This window comes from Argiope bruennichi, chromosome 9 (genome assembly GCF_947563725.1).
Source record: "Argiope bruennichi chromosome 9, qqArgBrue1.1, whole genome shotgun sequence".
NCBI classification, from domain to species: Eukaryota; Metazoa; Arthropoda; class Arachnida; order Araneae; family Araneidae; genus Argiope; species Argiope bruennichi.
This window is the reverse complement of record NC_079159.1, coordinates 41,276,760-41,302,528: the sequence shown is the minus strand read 5'-3', so window position 1 is coordinate 41,302,528 and position 25,769 is coordinate 41,276,760. Positions and strand designations below refer to the sequence as shown.

At 30.5% G+C, this 25,769-nt stretch overlaps 1 protein-coding gene and 1 long non-coding RNA gene across 3 annotated transcripts in view; one reads left to right on the top strand and one right to left on the bottom strand.

Moving 5' to 3' along the window:
- Positions 1–12,982, bottom strand: part of LOC129985296 (uncharacterized) — a 36,561-nt gene extending 23,579 nt beyond the window's left edge. Inside the window, exons 1-2 of the long non-coding RNA XR_008785550.1 lie at positions 12,893–12,982; positions 314–410 (exon numbers count right to left, since the gene is read on the bottom strand). This is a non-coding gene — a long non-coding RNA (uncharacterized LOC129985296). The remainder of the gene's footprint in view (positions 1–313; positions 411–12,892) is intronic.
- LOC129985294 (homeobox protein unc-4 homolog) overlaps positions 1–25,769 on the top strand; it is a 168,987-nt gene that overhangs the window by 123,159 nt on the left and 20,059 nt on the right. The gene's annotated exons all lie outside the window — the stretch shown is intronic.

Sequence of the window (25,769 nt, the reverse complement as noted above, 5' to 3'; positions counted from 1 at the left end):
GAACAAAACTGTATTCGATGGGAATTTTAGCAACGCTGAAGCTTGAAGTTTGAATTTTTAGTTTTTTAATCAGTTTGAAGTTAGTTTGAAGTTTTCTTTGTTCCCTCCTGTCAAAATACAAATGTGGGTTAGTTTCCCATGAAGCATCTTTCTCTCATACATCAGGAGCTATCCAAGCACTTCAAGATGGATTTGACCAATAAAATATTTCCATCTTTTATTTATCATGATGGATATACAATGCCAAATAAAGCTGGTTCCGCCACCAAAATGCGTTTTGGAAATATAAAAATTCAAAAATTCTATAGAATACCTGAATTTCTTACATTTCCTTTTCTTTTCACCACCAGTAAGTATATCCCCGAGATCAGAGAGCTTTTCAGTTGAATAGGCATACACGAAAATACTTACTGAAAAAATACAAGAAAAAAATTCTTTTAAAATACAATATATCATTACCACTTTAAAACACATAAGACAGAAAAAAATGCGTTTGATCAGGAAAATGAGTTTATGGAATTTGATTTACTGGAGGAGAATTCGACTGGGAATATCGATGAAACTAATTATTTTGGATATGGATCTGGAATAAGATCTTCGCTATCTTAGAGAAACTGCTCTAGGTTACTTGTCTTGTTCTTGAACATTTTGTTTTTCATCACACAGCACCACCAGTATGAATCGAGGTCATGGATTTGTTTACTAAGGTGAAAAACTGTGGTAAGAAGGCTGCTAGTGATATATTGAAGTAGGTAGACTATTTCTTCGCAAACAGAAGAAATAGGCTACCTACGCCACAGTGGTTAGAATCATTAATGTGGAGCCTTCTGAAGTATGAAAGGAATGGGGCATCGCTGGTTGAAAATATTGCCTGTAAGGTATTAAGTTAAGGAAGATTGTAGGTATGATTTTTTAACATATCTACCAGTTGAGCCGTTGTCCCATTCTTCTTGCCATCGCTTACGACAAGATTTTTCTAGAATCCATTTAAGGAAACTTCTTGGAGGTGGACATTGCAAAGGATAACTTGCAGATATGGTCTGCTTGGTTAAGGAATTTGCTGCCACACTTTCATTATGGCCCACATGTACTTTAATCCATTCTAATTGAATGTCTGAATAGAGTGGTTTCTATATCTTGCCCTATTGATCTATTGATCTTGAAAATGAAGAAGAACAGATTGCCTTTAATCTAAACTCTCTGTTGATCCATAATTTAGTGTTATTGTCGTATTTTCCAGGCCATTTGTACTCTTTATTGGTTAGAAATTTCAGCCTGAAAAACAGACTTTCTTATATTTGCAAAAATAACTGTAAACCTACGATATGGAAGCAATTCACATGAGATTCACTCAAAAGAAAAATGTAATTGCTCTAGCCATTAACATCTAATTACACAGTGCTTTATATTGTTTATGACGTCTCATGCTTTTTCATTTTGCAAGGTTCGCAATGGAATTCAAATGAATTTATTTGAAAACTATCAGTTGAATATAAAGACTCTATTGCTCAAACATTCCATAAAAAAGGATTTTTCCTGTCCTTTTTGGTATATCATAACCAATATTAATTTCCGAACTGACCAAACTGAAATGGAAAAGGGAATTGTCGGTGCATTTATCTTCTATAATACTATAAATTAATTCTTTTTAACTATTTTTATGTAATAAATAAACTTTCAGCTTCATTTAAAAAAGGAATTTTCCTTTTTATAAAGCTCACAGTTCCTGCATCTCTTTTAATTGCTGTTCCACCAAACACAGAGAAAGTCCCTAAATCAGGCATTTACCCTTCGCAAGCAGTTCTGTCAGTAAACTCTTTAATGTTCCCCAATCCCTCCCCGCCTAACCCCCATCTGTCCTGAAGCCTTAGAGAGGCGTCAAAGTACTCAAGAATCTTATATCGCTCTCGTCGTCCGGCAGTAAATTAATAGGAACTAAATTAGCGGATTAATTAAGAGTTCCGTCTTTGAATTGGGGGTCTCTGGACTTTAGGACGAAGGGGGCGAAGTTTTAATGGAAAATCTTAGTGGCGCTGGCTCTTCTGTAGCAGGAGATGGAAGGGGAGGGGAGAGGAAGATCTCAACGATAATTATGAAGAAAATGATAATTTTGAAATCCCTTCGAGGCTGTTCTCTGGAGATTTGATGGCAGTGCGTATATGCCATATCAAATATAAGCTCGGCGATTTAGGCAGAAAGCCCAGACATTAACTCGTTTGAAGAATGATTCTTATTTTGAGGAAAAGTGGGAAGATGTAACGTGAGTTAGGAGGCCATTTTCTAGAATATATTTCGGTAATTAAATGTTGCGGATGATGAAATCGTTTCTTTCTTAATTCATTTATTGCATTTCATAAGTATTCATTTGTTGCAAATTTCTTCAATATTATGTTCCTTTCTGATCTTTTCGCTATGAACCATTGAACTTTAAAACTGTTTGAAAAAAAAAACATCTAAAGATATTCTACTTAACATTATTTAAACAATTGTTTCTGTTAATTAATATGCAAGTTATAAATTGGGATAAAAAGGAATGAATATGATAGCAGTGTATTTGAAACGATCTTAATTTGGAAAATTATTAAATGTATTGATTGTTTTTGGAAAAGCTGAGCAATTGTTTTAATTCAAAATGGCTTTATAAATCTATGGTAAATATTGCAATCCTATTTGTCTTCTTAAAAAGCAATGCTTACTGTAAAATTGATTCATTTACATTATTTAAATTTTTTCCTTTCTTCTCTATTGCGAAACATATTTCTTTTGCCCGACGAAACATATATTTCATTTAAGACCAGAAGAGCTATGAAAAACGTCAAGTTAGGATATTAAGACTTTTGCATAGTAAAAAAGAATTAACTTTAGCATATTTGAATATTGTTATCTGAAAATTTCAGTGTCATTATATTGATCGCGTCCTTTCTGTTATTATTATTATTATTATTTTACTCAAATCTATCTTCCACGAAGAGAAAAAAATTTAGAATTTTGTTCCAATATATCTTAAAAACACTTTCACTAACATTAAGGATTTTGGATATTGCCATTTGCAGTGCATAAGTTAAAAATGATTATTAATAATAATTAGTTGTTTATTAATAATAAACTAAATCTCTCCTTTCTACAAATTCAAATACTAATTCTTTTTTCAAAAGAATAAATCAGAAAAATAGATATAACCCAATTATTAAAATTTAATTATCAGTTTAAAATTTGATATAAATGTTTGATAATAGTTTTGGAAAACGTTTTTTATAATCATTATATTATTTTCAAAAGCCTGATGCCTTATTCAAAATCCGTAGCTTGATATAAAATATAACGGTTGGGTTTGTTGTTTCTTTTGACGCAAAGACCATTCTGTTGACTATATTGTGCCAGATTAAGTGGTAAAATTATATAAAAGTAAAAGGATATCATAATGCCATAGTAGCTGATGGCAAGAAGTTTACACAGAACATTAAATAGTGTTGATATTAAAGAGCAGGGCCCTATGGGTTCCAAAAACGTAAAAAGATTAACAGAAGTTTTTTCCAATTATCTAGATAATGAAATAAAATTGTAATTTAGTAGAATTATCTAAATTTCATAATAATGCAAATTATTTTTATGAAGAATCCAAAATATAAAAAGAAAAAAAATCGACAACTCACTTCATAGCAAATTGCCTAATTTTAATGTTCATTGAAAAAATTTGACATGAGACTGTAAACGTTTTAAACTATTTCGATACACTTTATATTTACCTAATGAAAGCAATACATTAAATGATTCCATCTCTTCTTTAATTCACTAAATGAAAAGAATTTCCAACATTTTAACTAAGAGTTAAATTCTGGCGATTGGATAGTCTCTAACAAAAATTCAAACTAATCTTAAGAAAGCAAATTCAAATTCTTTTCCCCAACTTATAAAAAAAAGCGCCAAGGAAAAAATGGCCATCCCACTTTGACTCTGATCGCAAGACTTTAACCCTAATTGACAAAATTTTGTCATCGGAGCTTTAGTCCTCTCCATAATTCACAGCCCCTCCTAATGCCTTAATTTGCTCCGTTGCAGGCGCAGGAGTGGATTTTCCAAAAGAGTGTTTCCTCAATTTAAATAATCCAGGAGCCTATTATGGTACGGTTCGGAACGGGGCGCTGATTAAAAGAAGAGCAGTTCGGGGACAGAGGATTTTAATAATTCAAGATTGTTGAATGAAAATTCAAGCCTGGACTTGTCATTCTTACGCCTTAAAGACACGGGCGTCGGTCGTTTCATTAAATTACTCTGCTTCGTTGTTTTACCAGCCTCCGTACGCTCTCGACTCAAAACAGTTCCACAGCCACTTGCTTATTCAATAATTAACGATTCCAGGAATGGTGGATGGGAAGTAATTGTTATAAGTTCCGTGGAGGATTTCGTTTGGAGTTGGGATTGTGAAAATTTTCTAAGAATTCAGTTTATTCGTTGAATTAATGATGACAGTGGATCTGTGAAGATGGTGGTGTTTAATATGATTTTTTAATTTATTCGTAGATTTCATATTGATTGGGGTAATGAAGTGAGGCGTTGTTTCAGAAACGAATGAGAAATTGATTGGATTTATTTTCATTTGTGGTTTTAGATAAAAGGCGTAAGATTTATTTATTATTCAAATAGTTGAGTGATTTCAACAAGAAAGAACTGCGTAGTACATAGAGAACAATGTTTAAATGAAATATATTTCTGTATTAAAATTTATCAAATTAACGTATCACTACCAATATATGTATGTTTAAAAATGACCACAAATTAATATATTAATATTTAAGTAAGTGCGCTACTTTATGATTAAGGATTTCTTAATTTAAATACTAAAACAAAATTTTGAAAAATTTACAAAGGTAGCCAATTAAACATTATTTTTAAAAAAAATGCGAATTAGTTAAAGGATTTCTTTTACCATAACATATCGGAAAAATTTATTTTTTAATTATTCTGATGAAAAGAATTATATATATATATATATATATATATATATATATATATATATATATATATATATATATATAATTCAAATGAAAATTTCTTCAAAAATGAAAATAGTAATAGCAATCTTTTCTAATACTAAAGAGATGCTCTTTTAAATAAAACTATCAGAAATGACTGCTTCAGCTGGCATTACTGGCCGTATCATATAACTGGTCGGTTGAAGGAAGGATTTAGGCAAAAGAGCTGGTATCATTTATATTATAGTTGCCAATTTTCACACACATGTACAGCTTTATAACATCCGAATAAAAAATAAAAATTCAGATATAGCGATAGATAACCTATAGCTAACAGTCGACAGATAACCTATCGGCAGTTCTAATTCATAAAATTTCATCACAATGCAGATTCATTTACAGTGCTCTTAACACTTAATCAATATAGCTCTAATGTCTTTATGAATACTTCGTTTTCATTCCGTGAAAATTATTAGTAATAGAAGGTTAGTATTAACTTATTAGAATGGCTTTGCAAATAAAAACTATCGGAATTTTCCAATAACTTTTTAAGTTAATGCTCATCAACAAAAATATAAATATAACCTTGTACACGCAATTTTATTTCAAAATTCATTTACTGAGAGAAAAAGAAAAGGTATCAAGCATGCAATATACACAAACTATTACATACAAATGCTTTTTTAATATTTTTTATACACAAATATTACACACAAATTTTTCGTACAAATATATTAAATACAATTTTTCAATCAAACCATAACAATGAAGTCTTCTTCCGATAATTGTTACAAAAGTTTTGATTTTATAAGTAGTATTTTAGGCATAAAATTCATACAGATTTGCTATCGGAATTTCCTTTTTTTTTCGGATAATAACTCTGCTGATATGTTGGTAACTCTGATCTTGATAACTGTGCTCCTAATTCGATTTTAAAACTAAAGTAATCTGAATTTTTCCTTTTCTTCTGTATGATTGAAATATAAATTCAATCGAATTTCAGTTTACCAGTAAATATTAATTTGAAAATTTCCCAAAGAATTTGTAAACTAAAATATCTTACAATAAAAATATTATCGATTACAACTGCTAAATTTTTTTAACGAAAAGCTTATTAGTTATCTAGAGATTTAATAAATCCTTTTTTATTTGCGTCTCTTTGTTTTCTCTTTGTTTGACAATACATTTATTTAACAATAACTGATTAACACAAAAAGGCACTTTTTACGATTTTTTTCATTAGTGGCTCTGATAACATTCAGAAATAATTTACTAACGTTCAAAAATAATTTCAGTTCTTCTTCTTGCACATTATTTATATTAATTTTTTTATATTTCTATCTGCCATATTAAAATAGTTCCATTACCGCCGAAGTTAACCATAAGAGGAAAAGAAAGAACTTCTTTAAGAACAACGCACGATTAAAAAAACCTCCTCGAAAAAAAAAGAAAAAAAACCTTTTTTCCCAAAACAATTGATAACATTTCGGCGATGCGCGCGCGAAATACATTTCATCACTGAAACAATTTAGTAACCCATGAAGAAAAGTTTTGCATATGTTTTTTTTAAAATCTTCTTCTCTCTTCTTCCCAACTTTTTTCTGAATAATATTTCATATTACTTTTCATTTTATTTCACTCCCCACTTCTCTATCCCATTACCTATTCCGGCCATACCGTTAAACCACCATTAATAGGAAAGAAAGGGTAAGTGTGTGAGGGGGAACTCCAAAATAAATTTAACGACCGAAAAATAACGGAAAATAAAATATTAAAAATAAATCTGCGCAAATAAATAAAATTACCCACACACTCCACTGTACCACCGCCGAAGTAATAATACAAGCAACCACGAAGGGATAAAAAAAATAAATGTTTAAAAACGGGGCTATGTGCGGGATGAGGTTGAAAATAATTCAATCGCGAAATATAATTCCAGCGGGTAACAAAATAATATTAAAGAAAAAATAAAATAAAAAAAGGAAGGAAAAGAAAAAAGAACTCCCCTAAAATTCGATAAAACTAAAGTTTTTAGTTTGTTTTTGGCAACGCGAAGCAATTTCCATTCTCCATCCATTCCTAGAGCGGGGAGGAATCAAGGGGGCGTGGCTGCTCTCGCTCCTCCATCTTTCTATGCAAATGCACACTTCAGTGTGGGGGGAGATTTTACACGGAATCCCCCCTTCTCCCTATACTAACATCCCTCCGTACATGAGACGTAACCTCTTATTTTCTACTCAATGATCCGGGGAGGTTGTGGGTGGGAAGGGATGATGGTATAATTCGAACAGGAACTTAAATATCATCTCGTTTTCCACCGTGCCGTGGTTTTCTGTTGGGGTCTATTGCATCTTTTGGAGGATTTTTAGCAGGGAGGTTTTATTTCAGTAGGTTCGGAGTTGGCGGGTTATTCCGTGGGAAGGGGGAACTGATTCTACAGCTGTTATCCTCTCTGAATCGAGCCGTGTATAATCGTTGTCTGTGTGTGTTTGTGAGAAAGGGTTGCAATTGGAAAAATGTTCCGAGCGCCAAATTGATTGCTTGGCGATATATCTTTCAATCACTAGAATTATAAGTATTTTTTAGCTCTTTGGGAGAAACTGCAACAAAAAATTTAAAGTAAAATTTGAAAATATAATTAATAGCCTACTTATTGAATTGTTCAATAGAATTTCTTCAAATATTTATGGTGGCATGATAGAACAGAGAAACCAGCCCATTACAATATTATCAACTCAAAGCAACAATTTAATGACTGTTAGAAACCATATATTTGATTTTGATGCATTGAAAAATTATAAGAATTTATAAGCCAAAAATTTGAAGATCATTTTGTGGTAAAAGAAATTATTTCAGGCATTGAATTTGCAAAGCACGTTTTCAGTTTTAAATATCAACTTTTAAAATGATTTTTTTAAAATAAATTTAGTAATTATTACTTTAAATTGATTTATTGCGTACGTATCCAGATAAGAAGTATCATATTCAAAAAGTTTTATTTTCTGAAATAATACATTATTTGAAAATACCGATTTTTTAAAAAGATTCTGCCCCATCTTGAAGATACTAATATAATTTCTTTTTTCTTTTAGTAGCATCATTTTTATCTATAAGCAGAGATTTTTTAGATTTATTAAATCTTTTCTATGATTAAACAAATTTTTTTATCATGATTAATCCACATTATATATTTTGTGACTAATCCAATCTGATACACAAAAGCAAATTTTTAAAATTCGGAACAATTTCTCTCATTTTTTTAAATCTATAAGCAATAACTAATACAATCTCAGAGAATAATTATTCAATCAATAATTTCTTCAAAAGTAATTGCTTAAAATCAAATAGATAATTTAATTTATGTTTCCAAGAAAATCGCGAATTTTTTTTCATCGGTGGCAAGCAATTTTAGCTTTTACAAATTTTTATTAAACTATGTTAATATTACATTAATTATTATTAATTTTATTAAAATAGATTATTTTTAATAATAGATTTTTTATTAACTACTACCTTCATTTACCAAGTTTAGTTTAGTTTAGCAGCTTTTTTTTTTTTCAAGAATTCCAATGTTTCGATTTTGAATACCTCATTTGTTCATTTTGAGAGAATTAGTGCATCAAAAAAACTTTATGTACCTTCGAAATGAAAGTATTTAACTTTTGCATATTGTTCTTCTGATGTTAGTTTTCCAAATACATATTTTTTTACTAAGCATACTTTTTTAAAAGTTCAATAAGAGACGCTCTTTTCCGTAGAGATGTTTCCAGTTTGCACTGAGAGGTGCAACAAAACGGCTTTCAAGTCGAGCCATTTCATCAGTCATTGTTGAGCAGAGCGAATAGAAAAGAACATTTAGAAAGGTAAATTTAAGACGAATAATCTTCCAGCCTCTCCCCACACTGCTAGGGGTCAATTTACTTCCATAACTCCATCGGGCGAGGGAGGGCAAAACTATCATAAGTACAGTGGGATTTCCTTGATACAATGGGCTGATTGAGAATCTCTTGAACCATCCATCAGATCCTCGTTATCGACACCCTCCTAATCATCAGCTGAAGGGGGTGTAGCTCGGAAGGGGGCGAAAGGGGGTCGCTAAGTGACGCAAGCCGTCAATCAAGAGGTAACCCGGATTGTATAAATATGATTAGACTTCCGCTGATGTTCGGCAAGATGAGACACAACAGCTTGCTGGTTTGCTTCCTTTCGATAACCTTGTCCTCTAACATTCGAAACAGAAAAAAAAGAAAGAAAGAAACTATAAATCAGTAGATTCTTCGAATGATTTGTAAGCATGATATTTTATTTTAAACTTGCTTTGGTTACTTTTTTCCCCCATCACATATTCGGCAATTAACTCTTTTAGAAAGAAATTTCATATATGAATAACAGTTGTTTGAGTTCATTAGTTTATTCCAGAAAAAGAAGTGACACCTTGACATGGTGAAAAAAACTGTAATCGGAATTTTACATACTGCCTTTGAATAAAATTGAAAGATTATCTAGATTTATTCTGCTGATGCAAAAAATATAATAATATAAATCAATTTAAATTATAAAAAAATTAAAACTAAAATTACAGTTATATGAACATGGATATTAATATTCAATGAATTGTAAAAGAAAACTTTTCAGAAAAATACAATGTTATAATTTTAATACAGGAAAAAAGTCAGACTTTAATATCTATCCCTTGAAATATAACGTATAAAATAAAAATTTCTTTTTTTATGCTGATTATTATTCTTTATTTCTCTTTATTTATAAGCCGAATGATTCTGAATTTCTATGAAATTGAAATGGCACGTGTTTTCTCTCTGATTTTATATGGCATGCATTTTGATTCTGAATTTATATGGCATGTATTTTGATTCTGAATTTATACGGCATGTGTGAACCACTTGGTTCTGAATTTATATGAAATTGAAATGGAATATATTTTCATTCATGTTAGGTCTTTTACTTAATATTTCTTTTTTAAGTGAAGTGTTTTATTTCCCTTAGAATGTTATTCTCCACCTACCCCCCCCCCTTTTATAATACTTTAAGGGAGACCTATAAAAAATGGAGGGAAAAAAGAAAGAAGAAAGGCTGAAACTGTATAAATTTTTGTGCATTGTTTGACACTTTAAAATTATAAAGCTGAAAACCGAATAAAACTCATTATGAAACTGAATTCTCTAATTTACTATATTAAATTTTACATTCACATAATTTGCTGTGTAGAGCTGTGGAGTAAGTGTTTCTAGGAAGGGCTCTAGTATATGTACATATATCTCGTTAAATTGTGTTTATATTGGCAGAAAGGTAATTTCTAATTTAAGTAACTGTTTTTAGATTCTTGCTATGCATGATGCCACGTCACCGATATAATAGAAATATCAGATGTATCAAAAACGGAACGTCAAAAGGTGGAAAGAAATAAAAGCAAATAAAAATTAGACCCTAAGTTTCTTAGCTCGAAAAATCACTCCTAAATTTTCCATGCAAATTTAGCATTTCTCCCCACAGCGCGAAGAAAACGTCAAATATATTGCCTCAAGCCTTTTCTATATAGGTCTCCGAAAAATATTATACATCTCTCTGGGCAGGAGAAATGGCAAGACGTGGCGCACGCCAAAGACCCATTAGAAAGGCCAAGCGAACACACTCATTGTGGAATCTCCAAGTTCAATTTTTGCTAACACGGAGGGAAAATGTTAAATGAGCGAGTGTCTGCAGTAAGTTTTCAAGAAAAGTTTTGGGTCTGCTGGAGACCAACGCAGAATAAGCGATGAAGATGGGAGGTCTATAGGATATCGATAACAGATGCCGAGCTCTCTCATACAAGATTCATGCCTCCAGCATGCGGTTGAGACTTTCTATATGGATTTATTTCTAAAGAATTCAAATTTATGGCAGCGCCTTTACACCATGGATATGTAGAGCTCATCGTATATCCCCCCCCAAAAAAAAATCCAATGAGATTTGTCCACAAAGTTTGGTCCGGAGCAAAAATCACTGCATTATAAAAAATTTGTAGGTTTGTAATGGTATTCGTAGGTGTTCGATCATTAGAAAGCCCTTCCCTCTCCCCCTCCTGTCAAAAAGTATTTTTTTCAGTGATAACTTCGTTATAATTGATGTTTTATCGCACAATAATAGTAAATGCAGCATACTGTTGACTAATGATTATCCTGGTAGAAGTACTTACATTAAATTTAGATTTTGTGATTAGAGAAATTGCGTGATTTTCATTAAATGACATTTACCATCATCTCCTAAAGACAGCATCCATCAAATTTAACTTTTCTCATTCATCAATAAAATTTATTGCAGAATTTTTAAAAAAATTATTAGGGCAGTTCTGTCTCATAAATAAGTAGATTGAGCTTTTTTATAACATTATTTGATAAGATTCAAGAGAATGGTATTAATTGCGGTAGAGCTTATTAATGTGAGAATGGTCTATTGCTTCAATAAAAGGAGACCAAAGTATAGAAAGTTTAAAAAATGAAAATGTGTTAAAGCATCAATTTTAAAAGTATCAAAATTATGAATTTAATTAAAAAAATAAAAGATTGAGAAAAGGTGCAATTTTGCCTCAAGGCATGTTTAGTTTTGATTTGGGTTCAGTATGTAATAAAATTTATCTCGTGGTAAATTAGTTATAACAAAGGTGACAAGTAGAAAGAATTTGATGCACTAGAATTATCTAAAAATATAAATTGTATAAATTTGTATACAAAAAATATTGTATAAAATATAAAATTGACATATAAATCTATATTGCCAATTTTATAACTATTCTCACTTGAAATATTTAATGTTCTTTACTTTTGCTAACGATTCTTATAATCGCGCCAAAAGTCTTTTGTGGTTTCATAAGGTTAATTTTCCTTCTCCTGTAATCTTCAAGTCTGATTATCTTATATAATATTTATAGGTTGTAATTTTAATTGGAGATGCGTTATTTCTGGTAACACATGTTTAATAAGATTCTGCAATATCAGTAAGCGAAAAATTGTTTGATACAAATCCTTTCTATAAATATACCGAAAAGGCTCTTGAAATTTATTTATTTTTCGTTCGTATTTCCCTGCAGATGTTATCAAGAAAAAATAAGACTTTAATTCTTATTCTAGTTTAATCTATTCAACATTTTTTTTTCGCTAAATCAACTAAAAAAATGAGCGATGTAATAATGAATAAGATAAGATACAATACTTATGAATAAAATAATTTGAAAATATAGCAAGTTATTCAAAAGCGATCTTTAGATTGGGATATTGATTTATTTCAATAGATTATTAAGCAATTTTGAAATTATATTGATTCACTCAAGAACAAAAAAAATCAACAAAGGGAAAAAAAAAAAAAGCTCATTTAAAAAATGCGAACGAATCTACAAGTTCTAAGTAAACACTAAATTAAGTACATTGCAAATTTTATTGTAAATTATGGCTAGATTAATAGATATTTAAAGAAATTTCTCATGCTTTTAAGTTGTTTAAGGCAAAAATAATTTATTGGAACATCACTTGACGTTCACTAAAATAATTAAATCCATTTGCATAAACATGGAATGATTAACATTTAAATAGTATTTCATTTGAAAACTCTTGTAAAACTAATAACTTTAATGATTAACAATTATGGACATTGTTCAATCATGTTTACCTGATAGAGCATAGTGCTAATAGTAATCAGGGGCAATTGTTCACAGTGTTATTAAAAAAACTGAATAATGTAAACTGTTTCTTAACAACAACAACATCTAAACCAGCAAATTAAAATTTGCATAATATTGATTTCTCCACAGCCTTACATCGTCTTCTTTTTTACATGGATAGAATATATTAGGTATAATCACTACATCCACGCACTATATACATATCACACACATGCAAATCAAATTATTTCGGTCAGGAAATACATACAGATTTTTACTAAGCAACCCTTTTCCTCAAAAAAGTATTCCACATAATCCGGCCTCCCTGCAAACAGCGGATGAATTTCTGCTCTTTTCGGATCGCGACTGCTTTTAATTCTGAATAATTTCGCCCGAGGTGCAATTTGACATTGAGCTATGGCGTCGCGTGAGATTACATGCGTGTTTGCGTGATTAAAAATCCAGCGGCGCCTGGAATTGAAAAATCAAGGGCACTTATGAATATATCTATATGAATTTCTTCCCCTTTTTTTGCAGCGCTAATCATTTATCGATAAAAATGGGACCTGCCTAATTAAAGCTGCTGAGGCAAGGCAAATTAATTTTATGCGGTTTTGTTCCCAGGCGCTTTTCTGTTTTTAATTTACCGGATTTCTTGTGCACGCCTAATTCATGTGCATACATAATGCGCTATGAGAAGAAAAACTATTAGCAGGCATAAAAAGCATACATTGTTTTTTAGCTATTATCCTTTGGGGAAATGTTCTGCTGTGTATTCAGAAAATTGAATATTAAATTATTTGTGATGTTTATTTACTTCGTAAAAATTGTAATCAATCCGTTTCAATAAAAGTAAATTTTTTATATGATTATCATAAGTCAATGTAAATTTGCAAAAATGGCACAATCCGAAGCATTTTTTTCTAGTGACCTTTTTTTTCAGGTGATCTTTTGCAGGTTTTGTGGCCACATTTTCGTCTGAAAAATTACGTCACAGGCCCTTAACTGGAAAATAAGTAGTAATGAACAAAATCAATCACAAATGATAAGAAACCTATGCAAAAAAATTTAAATTTTTAAAGGGGAAATAAAATGAATGCACTATGAAAAAAAAGTAAAAGAAATTGCATATGTAAATTTGCATCATCCTCATATTGATTCTTGTTGCTCTGAATAAAATATTAACGCATACTTTAAGAAGCTTTTTATCTCTAGAATATCTTGATAAATTCATAATACCTGTTTTATTGTAATATTTTGACGGCTTTTCTTAATCATTTATGAGGTTTAGGAGTTGTATTGCCAATACCAAATAATTGTATGAGAAGTGCAGTTAAATTAATTTTAAAATGCAATTTCAGTTCATTTTTTTTGAAGAAAATAATTCAGAAATGTTCTTTTCGTCTTTTTATTAACACACTTTTTTTCTTGCACATCTTCCATTTCAAATTTTTTTCGGTTTTCATATACATCTGTTCAGGAATTTTTCTTTTTCTATTTTATCAAAATAAATAAATAAAAAAAAAATATTAATAACTAGACAATCTGTAAGAAGTTAGATATTCCTAGAGCTTCGAAGATCAATCTTTAAATAAAAACATGATCTTATGTCTTGTATATGTTGTAGATTAAATACTGTTTTAAAAAAAAATCATTTTCATAAGCTGGCAAAGATATCTTGTGCAATAATTCTTTCATTCTACAGGTACATTTCTTACTTGATATTTATTTAAACATATATACAAGTGAGTTTTTAGTTAGAAACATTAAATAGTCTAATTTTTGAAAGCTGGTAAAGATATCTCGTGCAATAATTCTTTCGTTCTGTATTCCTTATTAGATATTTATTTAAGCAAATACACAAATAAGTCTTTAAAAAAAATGAGGGCTTAGTCAGATAGGAGCATTAAAATTCAGAAAATGGAATATTATTTGAAAACTAAAGAATTAAATATTTGATCCTTATCCCATAAAGACACATTTAACTTATTCATTGATGAATATGTGATGAAATCTTGTCTCGTATACATAATTCTCTGAACTGAAGCTTAGATTTTCTTATTGACATAAATAAACATAGGTATTGTGTTGTCTAAGATTTTTACTTAATAGTTATATGAATAACTCCATACCTAACTTCTTGATAAGAATATGCTCATACGCTAGGAGTTACTGAAATTGACTGAACACACATCCAATTCAATATAAAGACATTTAGCATGCACAGTCGAGCATGGGCATGCCTCTTCATTATAAAGCCACATAAGCTACAAGTATCTAAGTGGCAGCCTAAAAGGAAGAAAAAAAAATAACAATATTTTAAATTTTGTTCTTTTATTTTTCTGTTCAATAGTTACTTTTTTATTTCCTTCAAAACTTGAAAGAACTACAGTATATTCAACTCATTTCAAAACAAATAATAATGATAAAAAATCGAGCATAAAAAAGATCCACGGAAATGATATAAACATGGTGGTGAAAATCGCGGCTGTTCATTTGGGTGGAAGGCGGGGGAGCTGCAGGGGAGGTGCGAAGAGCGAGCGGGTTATTAACCATTAGTTGTGATATTAAATCATTCCGGGCAAGTATTCCCGATAGAGGAATCTCTAGATGGAAATAAAATTAGCATTTGCTGCCCCCATCCCATTCCGAGGTTATGTAATATGGCTCCGATTGGACGAAAAGCGACCAAAACGCGCCTCAGAGGTGCGATTATTCTTCAGAGGAAAGGTTGCCGCAATTGGCTTCTTTTCGCCTTTTTTTTTCATTTCATTATATCTTTCTGTGCAATAGTAAGATTTTTTTCTCCTTGTGGCTTCGTTGTCTAGATGGTGAAGAGGGGATTTTAATTCTATCTTAATGTCATCATTTTATGATGAGAAATTATGTGCTATAAAGGTTTTTTTCCCTACACAATTTAATTTCAAAATGCAACTTGGCGGTGAAATATTCATTCTTTCCTATCATTAAAACTATTTTAAACGTTATTTTTAATTGCCATTTATTTTACCATTTTAAATTATCTGATAAGTATTAATTTATAATTTAATTTCGACAGTTAGCGATTCTTCGTAATAATAATTAAAAGGTAAGTGTGGGTGTTCAAACTGTTATGAGAAACGAGCCATGGCTTCACAGAGGATTTCTTTTTATATCTGATGTTTAGTCATAGGTTAATGATTTTTGTTAGATATTTTTATACAATACTATTAATTCATTCTTTCTCATTCATTCTTAATAAAATAAAATGCTTAAAATCGTTTTCCAAAAAATAAAACATATTAAAATGCTTTAATAATATCAATAAATATTAATACTGACAAATAATTGGCGAACTTAGTTATTGAATGAAACGTATCATAAAAACGATTTATAAATCATTGTATAACAAATTTCTTGCTCATTGGTTTGATGATTTCTTATGAAAATCAATCAGACTTCAAACTGATTCTGATCCAAATCTCGGAACAAATATAGAAGTTGTTAATCCTCATGCAGTAATTTCTGAAATGTTAAACCATGGTCAAATATTGAAGAAGTCATTACTGGTGGCATTCTGCTGATATATCTATCAAGCCAACGTTGGCGTGAGAATTTTTGACCTACCATGGCAGATTTAACATGCTGCAGAAAAGTATATGTGATTTGTCGGTTTTATAGTGCAATCATAATGGACTTATTCCTATTTCTCGAATCTGTTTCATGATTCTTCATTTGTAAATTTTGAAACTAGGCATTCTTTTATATCAATTATTAGATCTGTAAGTTTTCTGTCTAATCATGAATTTTTATTTTCCTATTTATAGTTTTTTTTTTATGAAAATAAGAGATTACTTTCATACATGAAATTAATGGGCAAGAATTTTAAATTTTGAGCTATTGTGTGAATCTGCAGATAATATAGTAATTTAATATTCTCTGGTCTTATTTATAAGTTAATTAATTCCATAACAAAGATGCCATTATGATTCCATAATATTTAAAATAATGTATACTAATATATATATATATACATATATATAATACTAAAAATAGAAAGTAATAAAAATAAGTCTTGAGAAGTTTGCTTTTATGTAGAAAAATATCTTCTGAATGAATTAACTTACACATTTACTTCAAACGCATTAATCAAACACAACTCTAAAGCTACAAAACAAACTTCTGTTAGTAAATTGAAATGTAAATAGCTTCAAAATAATCAAGGCACCTCGAACGGAGATTTGAACAATGATTTAAATTAAATTAAAATCTATATCTGCTAAATAAATTGATTTTGTAAAATTCTCTATAGATAGGAAAAATACCAAGCGGAACTGCTTTTTCATATATATATATATAAACACCAATATTTGATATAAGCACCAAATTGTTTGGTATTGCAATTAAAGTTTTCCTATAGATGATAAACTTTCTTATAAGTAAGGATTCCACCGAGCAAATTGTACAGTGGTTACAATTTTACTTTATTTAGCAAAATGTTGGAAACTTTATTTTAATGTCGTTTGAATATATCGATTTAACTAAAGAATTAATGTTATTTTACGTAAAGTAGTTACTTATTTGATAAGCAAAAGTTCGAAGACCATGGATTTGAATTCATAAAAAAACACTAATTTTTTCTAAATAAGGAATTTTAATCACAATTAATCGTTGACAAGAAAAAAAAGAAAGGGGCAGGGAAGGGAAAAAATAACCGTGTACAAAATTATAGTGATATTTTATCATAGATATAAATATTTCAGGGCTTTTAAACATATTTCCTTTTATTATGCAATGACCTCTATTTAAGTTCATGCTGCATTTCAATGGTTCTAAGATAAACAAAGACTTAAATTTTACTGATATATAATATGTTGAAGTAATTTTAAATTAATTTCAAAATATAAATTTCTACAAATTTAAATAAAGACTTTTTTTTTTATAATTATGATCTTGCTTCTCATAAAATAAATATCATTTGGTATGAATTAGAAATTTTTTTACGGTTATAGTCTTTTTATTTGCCAAATAAATATCATTTGATATAAATTAATTTATTTGACTCAGAAGAATTAATTTATTTGAATTTGAATCTCATTTGAATCTTAATTATCATCATGTAGCTTCTTTATGTACCAAGGTATGTTTGTTAGGTCGCCGACTTAATATTTCGTTTTCAAATTCATATATTATCAAATGCTATGACGCATTTTCAGAACGAAGTTTTAGTAAATATTTAATTGTTCCAAAAGACATAGTCGAATTTTAGACATTATTGAAAAATGGTGCTTAATAAATAATTTTAGGTTTTTGTTGTAATTTTTAAATCAATAAGCAGCTAACAAAGAAAATCAAAATTTCGATTGGGCTTCATATTTAATTTATTATGTAATATTAGTATCCCAAAATAACATTGTCAGTACGAAATAATTAATAATTAATTTTGCTTTTGGCAATGAAGTTAAACAGTTTCAGAACGATAAAAAAACAAAACAATGGAGGCTGTCCTCTCTAAAGTTTCTGGCATACTCTCCAATATAGGCTTTATTTAACTTCCCTCAGATAAAATTGTGGACCTTAAATATTAGCCGTGAATGATTATGAAATATATTTTGGCGTGGGTTTCATCTTTTGTACGAATATGTATTTTATACTCTTTTTACGACTGATTCTAACCAAAATGTGGCATGGATCTCTAGTCGTACCACAAGATCGCATACCGAATTTCATTGATTTAATCCATTGTGCACCTGAATTATTGCAAACAAATGCAAGCGAAAATGCAGACAGATAGGCATAGTTTCGGTTCAGAATTTTTTAAGAATCTACATTTTAGATATTAAATTTGTAAAACTAGACAAATTTTATTTATCTAGCTTTTGGAATTATTGAGTTCACTTATATATGAACAGTTAGACAGACAGATTTCCTTTGAAAGAATTTCGTTTAAAATTTGATAGAATTATGTAAATTTGGTTCATAGCCTATATTCCAAATTTAATCGGTTTAGCTTAAAGAATTTATCGTTTTCACAGACAAAAGGACTCCAAGACACAATTTCAAAAATTTGTTTTCCGAACTCAGCAAAGTCTGAAACATAGAGGTTATTCAAAATCTCGAGCTCAATTCTTTAAAATTTTTATTTTAATATTTTTTATGATATTTTGTATACGGGAAAGTAAAAAGCAATTTAGTGAAACAGTACAAAAGTAGTGAGTCTTTCTGTCCATTTTAACAGGTAATAAGATTACGGAAGAATATCGGAATGACTCTAAAATCATTCTGCCCTTCATTTCTAATACATAAATGATCATGAAAGTTGAATATTTAATAAGATCTACCAGTTTCGAAAAAAATCATATAAAAAATATTGTAGGCATTATTTCTTAGTACAGAAAATCTTATTCTTGCTAATATCACTGAATAAAGCTTATTTTATTTCATCCATGGACAACGTTGGCAAGGTTGCTCCAAACAGAAATGCACCAGATTGGGGCGAGGAATATGGGGTTGCTGTACCAGAGATCCGCCCCCGCAAAATTTGCTTGAGGGGCCGAGTCGGAACGATAAATCAAAACGGTGCACCCCTGCCGTATCTCCCCTCTTCTACAACGTGATTTAATTGCAAAATGTGGGGGGCGCTAGCAGTGCGTGCGAGATACAGATTAAGTCCCAAACCTTCGCAAGAGGTTAATACTAGCTACAGATAAGACCAGGATCACGCAATTTTAACGAGATAGGGACCGGGGGGATGGAGATATTTGCTTGGTAGTTAATGAAACTTCGAAGAGCTCGGGGTGTTAGAGGAAATTACTTTGTACGCCGCTAATTGTTTGTTGCGCTAATTAATCAAGAAACTGCAGATTTGTTATTGCTTTTTCGCTCCAAGAGTCACGTTAAAGGTGTTTTTGTTCCGAAGGTAATCGCTCACTTGGTGAGGATTCCTGATGGCGAAAGATAACCATCCAGGATAAAACAAGATGTCTTTGGCGATTGCACAAGTGTTGCAGCGCGTCTGTCACTTTCAAGATTGAAATCATTTTTAACTAACTGGCTTGCCACTAAGTATTTTCATTTGAGAAATATCTATGATGGGTGAACTGCACGGAAGTAATTCTAATGAAATAAATTTCAATATTTGATTGATCGCATTGTTATTGCTGCATTCCTAAAATTCTATAAAATATTTTCATCTTATAAAATTCTTCAGGGCGAGATTAAATTATTAATTACTAAAACTAGAATCAAACTTTAAAAAAAAAACTAATTTTGAGTGCTTTCACATAATATAAATAACACCACAGATTTTTAAAAATAAATTTCAATTTTTGACTTTCTTGATGCCCAACTAATACTTATAGTTTTACATGGAAGACTATTAAACTGTTCTTAGTTTGCTGAAAGAGCTAAGAGACATAAGTTTAATCTTAGTATTGTAAATTTAAAAGATCGAGTAGGAAAACAAGATTATACATAAAACTGAGTTATGTCAATAGTAAATTAGTAAGTTAATCGTTATTACATATATTTTGTAGTAAAAGCCTTCATACTTAATTGCATTTTCTCTAGTCAAAAGTTTTAGCTATTTTTCACACTGGTTGAATAATAAGTAGTTCTATTTGAAATCGATTAAAAGCGTCTTCAAGCAATAATTGTGAGATTTTCTCAAACTAGATTTTTTGGTCTTATTTTGAAATTTCTAAATTGTTTTCTTTGATTGAACGATAATAAGAGTTTTATTTAAAAGAAAAACCTCATTAGAACTCGTTCCCTTCAAGCACGTTTTATAGCTATTCATGTATTGCACGTGAGACAAGAGTTTAATCGACCTAGAAGCTTGTTTTTTCATTTATTATTTGAATATCTTATTTTTGACATTAGACAGAGTTTTGTCTAACATTTATTCTATTGTCATTATCCACATTTTATTCTAAAAGTTATTAGGCAAAAGTTTATTATCACCTATTGTTTTTAAATGAATTTACCAAACTACTATATATATATATATATATATATATATATATGGATATCTCGTCTAATAAATAATTTGACATAAGAAGTAAAAAGCCAATGTATTTTATCTGAGAGTACAGTGCGAATGCATAAGAGATAAAATAATGATAACCACTTTTTTTCTCCAAACTTAAGACCCTCCATCGATCAACTAAGTGAGTTATAAATTTCTAACACTTTTCTTAGTAGAAAATAAATAACTAAATAAAGTAAATAAACAAAGGATAAATAAAATAATAGTCCCTTTTTCACAAAGCAGATAGGACAGCGATAACCAGCTTGCAGACACGAGGCATTTTTTCATTTAGCTCTCCCCCTTTTTCAAAGCCGTCAAGTTTTTAAGGAACTTTTTCTTCGCCCTTCCTTTTTTTTCTTGTCCGGAGATTAATAAAGGTGTCGTGGGTGTGTCCGAAGATCGGAGGGGGGGTAGGCAAACGTCACGCCCCTCGCCTATCTCGCCCCTTCGCTCACTCGGCCGGGCGATGATGGGGCGATAGATCGGGCGAGTTTTGGTCGCTGATTACGCGGCCTCTGATTGATCGAGCACCGTAAATGTAAGGTCATTGAACAAAATTGAGTTTTGCGCGCCCTTATCGGCCCTTGAAAGAGCTTGGGGCGCAAGACGGTTATGGACCCACTTAAATTAATACGCTGCGTCTGCTTTTTTCGATTTTTGCCCGGGTGAAAGAGGCAAAAACAATGAAGTGTGAAAAAAAAGAGGCAATCATTTATTTAATCGTTCGATTATGCGTTGATTTAAGTGCCGCGACAGCACATTCAAACAATTAGTGAGTCGATTAGCGTGCTTGCTTTATTCAATGGTCGATATATGCGTGGACTGAAGAAAACGCTTATGATGAGAAACATGGAGGGTAAAACAATACATGAAACGAAAATAAGAACCTAAGACGTTCTTTCAAGTTAAATATTTCGTTAGTGTACATCATTTTAAAATATTTTATGTTTGGTCATTGATTTACTGCTACCTTATATGTGTCAAGTTAAGATATTACTGTGCTTTTATAAAAGGTGTCCCAAAATTAACGCAAGATTTGAATTTGCAGAAAAATGTTGGCAACTGTATTAAAAAAACCATTTGACAGCTGATAGTTGCACATGATTCTAATATTATGTGCATTCTCTAAACGTACAGCTTCGTGATTAGGAAATAAAAAAATAAAGAATAAAAAAGAATTATTTTTAATAACAAGCACAAATGCGCTTGAATTAACATTTATAGTAACTTCATGACACTCTGCTTATCATAAAGATCTACGCTAATTACTACGCTATTACGCTATTATCATAAAGATCTACGCTAATTACTACGCTATTATCATAAAGATCTACGCTAAGTCTGTATCTACTACACGATGCGATTCTAAAATATCTGTCAAAAACATAAATCTAGCAAGAACTAAAATAAGTAGATTTTGTAATGCAATGTATGTTATTTGCCATCATGCAAGAAAAGCATGAATAACGAGAAAATAAGATATACAGATAAAATTAAAAGGGAAAACAATTTCAGTCTTTTACAGTATGTGTTTGAAAGTGCAGTCAAACCACTAATAAAAAAAATCCATAAGACGGAGCATAGATTGAAGTTATACTAATGAAAATCTCGGGTATTATTTCACAAATATTTTCAACAGCAATTGACCATATAGCTGCTAGATCGCCATCGGATTCGACAGGACTTTCGATGATCGTGCTTTCAAACTGCATTAAAAGAAATCTATGAGTGATAAGTATGGTGATCATCGACCAGAAATAGGGTCAAATTGTCTGATCCAGTGTGGAGGAAGCGTCAGTAGTACTGAGATAACTCTGAGTGTATTGCTAAAGTAAGGTGATGTTTCAATTTCTGGAACTCTATTCCCATATGAGATGGAAAAATATCGGTAAAATGTTTTTGTAGGAAAGGTTTTAGATAATACAAACAAGATAATACAATAATATATTCCGAAATAATCTGTGAGAAAACAATGATTTCCGAACGCTTCATTCAGGAAAAGTTGACATTTTCTATTTTTTATATGGATTTCTACTAAGCCTGTAGTAAAAATAGAAGCAACATTTAAAAAAAATTAATGTGAATTTTTTGTGAAGAAAATCAATATAGAAATATGAATTGTAAAATTTAGTTTACCTTTAAGATAAATTGGATTCTTTTATAAAACATTTGTTGAAGAAAAACTCATAATTCTTCTTCAAAAGGAATTTAAATGCGATTTGATTTAATGTAACTATAAAAATCTTTGCGCTCACTCAGATACAACAAAATGATTTTATTTCAGGAAATTTTTGAAAGATTTTACTAGCAGATGAATGCTGACTTGCTTATTAAAATGTATCTTCTTCACGATATGGCAAAAACATGCAAAGCTTGCATTTTAATTGCAATGATGAGAGACATTTTATTTGATCGAAATCATGAGGAATAATACTATCTTATCTTCTCTCTTCGGAGTTTGTTAAAAAGTTAAAATGTAATAGTAGTAAACTACAGATATGGAATGAAAAAGTGATCACGAAGGGCGACAGTATTCAGCAAATGAACTACAGAAATCTAGATAAAAACGAAATTTTGCATATTCTTCTTAATTAGAAAACAGAGTATCTGCCCTCTCGGCATGACTCCTATTTTCATAACTAATAATAGAAATTGTTATTAACAAGCATGATTTTAACTTCGTGGATGTATAATTTTCATGAAAAATAAATGCTGTGTTTTAGATGCATTCAAATTTATTCTATCTCTCTTTGCTGTTATAATATAATAACACATTTATTTATCTCTCTCTCTTCCTCACACCCATCCACACTACCACATTTTTTTTTTTTTTTTACTTTCTTACATACGAAGTATAGAGAAAATGTAGAAATCGATAAAAAATTCGAACTCGAGATTCCGACCGATCTTCCTGCTTTCAAAAAGCACATTTTTGACATTATGTCTGTCTGTCCATTTGTTTGTAAATACGATAAATCAAACAGTCTCCCAACTAGATGGGTGAAATTTAGTATATGGAATTCAGATCAAATTTGTAGATTTCTATTAAATTTTGAACACACTCCATTCAGAGGAGTCTATCTATCAGGCTATTAGAGTATAAACGAACACGATAATTACAAAACTTAATGAAGGAATAAAATTTGGCACTTAGATTTAATATCAAAAGTGCAAATAGCAAATTTGGAACTCAATCCATTGAGTTTTTGAATTTTGTTGGTATGTTCTTTCAAAAGTATAAAAACGTAATAGCTAAAAAACGCAATGATTTAAACATATAAACTTTTGAACATGATTTTCTGACAACAAATAAGTTCTGTGTGAAATGTTGCTTTCAATCGGGTGAAAATAACTTGTTCAAAACGCAAATTCAATTTTTAGGTACTCATTGCTAAATGCTAGGAATTAATCTCCAAAGAAACTTGCCGAAAACCGCACGATAGATCCAGAAAAAATATTAAGTTTACGACAAAAATCAATATTTCGTAACTGTTTTTCGCAGATGTTATGCAAAACATTTGTGGCCTTATCCAAGGTCCATAATTTTATACGGGGAAAGAATATCAACATCTTTATTAGAGTATATTAGAAAGTTTTGAAGAGAAAACTCCCTTTTTTTTTCAATTTGAAGTCATTCATGAGACTACTTATTCATTTGAAATGATTTGTATTAGCCATCAGCAACTATTTTAAGACCTTTGAATAATTGGGGCAAGCATATATGGCATTCATTTTCCTGTGAATACCAGTTCACTATGTTTTTCATTTTACGCTTTTTGGTACATGATATTATGTCTTAATGTTTCCGTGAAAATTTAATCTATAGAGCAATCTTTACAATTTCTTTTTCTAATATTTTTTTGTTGATATCCAACTCCCTTACTTCAAAAGTATTAATAAAATATTATTTTTGAAAACTAATTAATTAAATTCTTTTAATAGTATTTAATTATTAATATTAATAAAAAGAAATTATTAATTAAATTTTTATCTTTAATTTTCTGCTGAAATCAAAATTGCCCACAGCGTTAACATTTTGTATTATTTTCATATTTAATGACAACAATTAGAAATTAAACTATCTAAAGAGTTGGCAAATCTGAATAAGATTTTACCCAATGTTGAGAATAAAAGATGAATATTAGAAATGCAACTTACACTTAAAGGATTCCTTTACAACTTAGTCTACTTACCAGAAATACAACTTAGTTTACTTACCAGAAATACAACTTACTCTTACTTACAGGATTCAAAGAGAAAGTTATATCAAATATTTCACTTGAGTAACCGAATGCCCTATATTTACTCGAAAACTCACATGCACCTTCGATTAATTTTCGTTGGTTCGCAGAGTTTCTTCCATCCATAAAGATGGAACCCTGCTTAAAATATCGTTAGCACTCCACACATCCTGATGAGGGTGTTACTTAAGACTACCTCTGGAACAAAAGAAAGAACATTTTGGGGATCCTTCGTTCTGCTTTTCCCAGATTCATTTTCGGAGTTTTTAGAATCATAAGTGTTTGCGTTTCCGTTACACTGGAGCGTCTTATTGACGTAATGGGACTGAAGCTTGAACACTATCATTAAGAAGAAAGAGGCACTACTGCTTCTGAGTGGTACTATATGGTTTTTCTCTGGACTCATTTTCTTTTTTTTTTTTCGGGGCCTACCCTCTCCAGCGGGTCTTCCGAGCGATTTGGTGCCTGTGTTCGTAAAAGCTGTAATGGTTTTCACTTGAGAGGGCTAAAACTATTGGTTTGGTGAGAAACCTTACCCTCCTCTTTGAAGTAATGGAAAAATCATAATAGTGGCTCGTTACATTGTACGAAGGGCAGCTCGTTACATTGTACAGAGGGGAGAGGTGGTAGACGGTGTCTCGTTAGTGAAAAAATAGGGTCCCTGAACATTAAAAACAAGTTGACTGACTGACTTGGGTGCTTTTCTTCTCATTTAATTTTTTTTTATATTAAACCCAGAGTAGTTTTTTAATGTTTGTTTGGGTCATGGTCACGTAATTCTTACTTTGTTCTTTCAAACAAACATTAAGGCAAGGTCTAAATTTCCGTTCACTTCTTGCTAATTTAATTCCAGATCCAAGCCTCTACTCCGTCTATTGTCCGTTGAAGAAATAAAA